We start from the raw sequence: 3,878 nt of genomic DNA on the forward strand, positions 1-3,878 counted from the left end.
CTCTGTTTTCAGCCTGTTAACCTATCCTTAATCCATGTCAGTATATTGCCTCCTATCCCACGTGCTTTAATGTTGATATTACTCTGCTGTGGGTGACGTTTTCAAAAGCCTTCGGAAAATCCAAATATAACGGGTCCACCGACTCCCCTTTCTCAATTCTGCTGGTAAAATGCTCAAAAATCTCCAACAGGTTCGTCAAACATGATTTCCCATTCATGAAACCATGTTGACTATGCCCAATCAGATCATTATTATTCAAGTGTCCATTGATCACATCCTGCAGAATAAACTTTTATATTTTCTCTATTACTGATGTACGGCTAACAGGTCTGTGGTTCCCTGTTTTCTCTCTCCCTCCCTTCGAAAATAGTGGTGTAACATTTGCTACCTTCAAATCTGCAGGAACCATCATCCCCATTCATTTCTCCAATACAGGCTTGATCCTCACACTAATTTCCGTCATCTCCTCTTTCTCCCGAGTCCCTTGGATGTCTAATTTTTGGAGAGTTCTTGTATCTTCCTCAGTGAAGAAATGCACAAGGAAATCATCTAGCTTCACCGCAATTTCTACGTTCCACTGCCTGCAATGGACCCAAATTTGACTGAGCCAAACATTTCCTTTTTTTGGACATATCGAAGCTTTTGCAGTGCTTTAGTTTGTCTGTTTTTTGATTATTACATTCATATTCTGTTCTCTCTCTCTTTGTCAGTTTTTGGTCCTGCTTTAATGTATTCTCAAATCTTCCCATTCCACTGGTTTGCTACTATTTCTGGCAACTTTATACGCATTTTAGTTTAATCTTATAAAACCCTTAACTTCCTTTGTTAGCCACTGTTGACTGCCTTTACTTTTGGGTTTTTTGTACCTTGAAGGAATGTACAGTTGCTGTCAACAATGAAATAATTCTTTGAAGACTATCCATTGCGTCTGTACTGTCAGACCTTTGAATGCATTTTCATAATCCACCGAAGTCAATTTGCCCCTCATATCTTCATAATTTCCTTTATTCGAAATTAACAGCCTGGCTTCAGGTTGAACTACTTCAGTTTCCAACATAACGTAAAATTCTATCGAATAAAGTCAATCATCCTGACAGCATTTTTACCAACAAGATTATTAATTATCCCTTTCTCGTTACCTAATACTAGATCTAAAATAGCCTGTTCTCTCGTCTGTTCCTCAACATAGTGCTCTAGAAAACCATTCCGAACAGTCCAACTTCTCGTCCTCCACAGCATTAGTGTTCATTAGATTTACCCTGTCTATCTGCAGATTGAAGTAACCTATAATCATTGTATTGCCCATGCTACATGTTTCTAATCTCCTTATTAACACCGTGCTCCACACTGTCACTACTGCTTGTTGGCCTAGAAGCAACTGCTACCAATGTTTGCTGCCCCTTGCTGTCTCGTAGCTCCACCCAAACACCACATTTTGTTTTTACGATCTGAGATCATCCCTTACTAATATACTAATCCAATCCCTTATTATCAGCACAAAACCACTTAATTTTCCTGCTTTCCTTTCCTTTCCAAATCTCGAATCTCTTTGAATCTTCAGTTCCCGGTCTTGGTCACCCGAGAGCCATGTTTCTGTAATGACAATTAGATCATACCCATTTACCTCTATCTGTGCCTTTAAGTAACCTACCTTGTTTTGACTGTTGCGTGCATTCAGGTAGAGTGCCCTTAACCTTGTCTTCTTAATATTATTCTGCATTCTAAACCTAGTTGAGGTTTACACAGAGGGTGGTGAGTGCCGGAATCTGTTGCCGGGGGTGGTGGTGGAAGCAGGTACCATAGCGATGTTTAAGAGGCATCTTGACAAATACATGAATAGAATGGGAATAGAGGGATACGGACCCCGGAAGTGCAGAAGGTTTTAGTTTCGGCAGGCATCAAGATCGGCGCAGGCTTGGAGGGCTGAATGGCCTGTTCCTGTGCTCTACTGTTCTTTGTTCTTGGAGGCTTGCCTTTATTTCGCCTACTTTCTGATGCTGCTGCCTACTATTCTCCCTCCTGTTTTAACTCTAGTTTCTTCCAATTTGAGCTATGCCTCCGGTTTCCATCCCACTGACAAGATTGTTTAAACCCTCCCCAGCAGCGCAGCCCAATCTCCCTGTGAGGATATTAGTTCCAGTCCTGTGAAGCTGTCGCCCGGTTAATAGGCCACTCAGGAGCCTCAGTTGGCCTCAGGGCGTGAAAGCATCATTAGGTCTATCCAGCTCCCGGGAGAATCAGAACCTGCAATCCTGATGTCAGGCTCTATGGGAAATGATTCTGCCTTGATTCTCAAAGCCCCCACAACTAAACCCGACTTCAGGAGGAGAACAGGCTCCAGCAAAGTGAGTCTGTTTGTCACCTAGTTTCCTTCCATCATCTTTTTCTGGTAGATTTCGAGGGTCCTATTTGAAATTGATTGTTATTTGTGTCATTTGCTCACCATTTCCACTGGAATTCCACTCTTTGTCAGTGACTCTTGCCTGGGAATCAAAACGAAACGAACCACTTTTTGTGATCCTGAGAACTGTGCAGAAACCCTGTTGTAAATTCTATGTGTATGGACCTCTGGTGCAAACAGTTGGATACTAAACACACAAATAATGTCTCTGGAACACTGTATGAGTTAAGCAGCACTTCATTTGCTTAGAATACGGGGACCATTCTTTGTTCCCTTCCTTCACATTTTTTCCCGAGTTTGCTGTGTGCTGCTGCTTTTTACTTCTTTTGCCTTGAACTGGAAAATTTCATCAACTTTTTCCCTCAATCCCATTATTCCCTGGGTTTCTCATGGCCGTCTCTGATACTTCCCTTTTCTTCCTCGACCATACTGCCTCTATTGCATGGATTGGCTATCCACGAATATCTACTCTAAACCCACCAACTCCCACAGCTGCCTTGATTATCTTTCCTCCCACCCTAGAAAGACTCAGTGCCATTCTCCCAGTTTCTCCATCTCTATTCCATCTGTTCCAACTATGTTACCTTTCATACCAGTGCTTCAGAAATCTCGTCATTATTCATCATCCAAGGATTACCCTCCACTGTGGTTAACAGGACCTTTCATCATGTATATCCTATTTTCCGTGTTACTGCCTTCACCCATTCCCCTCCCGGCCAAAACCATCATAATGTTCCCCTTGTACTCACTTTCCACCCCACTCGCCTCCACAATGAACACACCATCCTCCAACATTTCCACCATATCCGGTTAAGTCCAGCATTAAACATATATTTGGCTCCTCTTCTCCCACCCTGTTCCCTGCACCCTGGTCCACTCCACAATTGGCCACAATATCAGATAATTTTCCCTGTCACCTTCACATGCAAGGGCAGGAGAGGCAACAACTCCCTTTTCACCTCCTCCCTTCCCTGTATCCAAGGCCCCAAACAATCCTTCCCAGTGAAAACAGTTTGCTGTACTATTTACCATTTAGTAATAGTATTCAGTGTGCGTGGTGAAGTCTGCTGGACATTGGGACAGGAGCAAATGCAGATTGGGTGATTGCATTGCATGACTCCTCCGTTCAGTCTGCAAGCGTAATCCTGACCTTCCAGTCACTTATCACTTTAATTCTACACCCTCCTCCACTCTGACCTCTCTATCGCTAACCACTATCCTCTTCCATTGCAGCTCAATTTCGAATAGGTGTTTTATTGCATCTCGGGTTCAACACTTAGATTAAAATATTCAGAGAATAAACATTGCTTCCACTTTCTCGGACAGCCTGTGCTGTTACTGGGGGATTGTTACACCCGAGTCAGTGAGAGTGGAGGTGGTGCAGGGATTCTCTATTAATACACAGCTGGTGGGTTTTCCCACCATACTGTGTCACTTTTCCAGGCTCGTCTTTGCCAGATTTTCCAGGTTCCTCCCT

The sequence above is a fragment of the Heterodontus francisci genome, unplaced genomic scaffold (assembly GCF_036365525.1).
Source record: "Heterodontus francisci isolate sHetFra1 unplaced genomic scaffold, sHetFra1.hap1 HAP1_SCAFFOLD_52, whole genome shotgun sequence".
NCBI lineage: Eukaryota > Metazoa > Chordata > Chondrichthyes > Heterodontiformes > Heterodontidae > Heterodontus > Heterodontus francisci.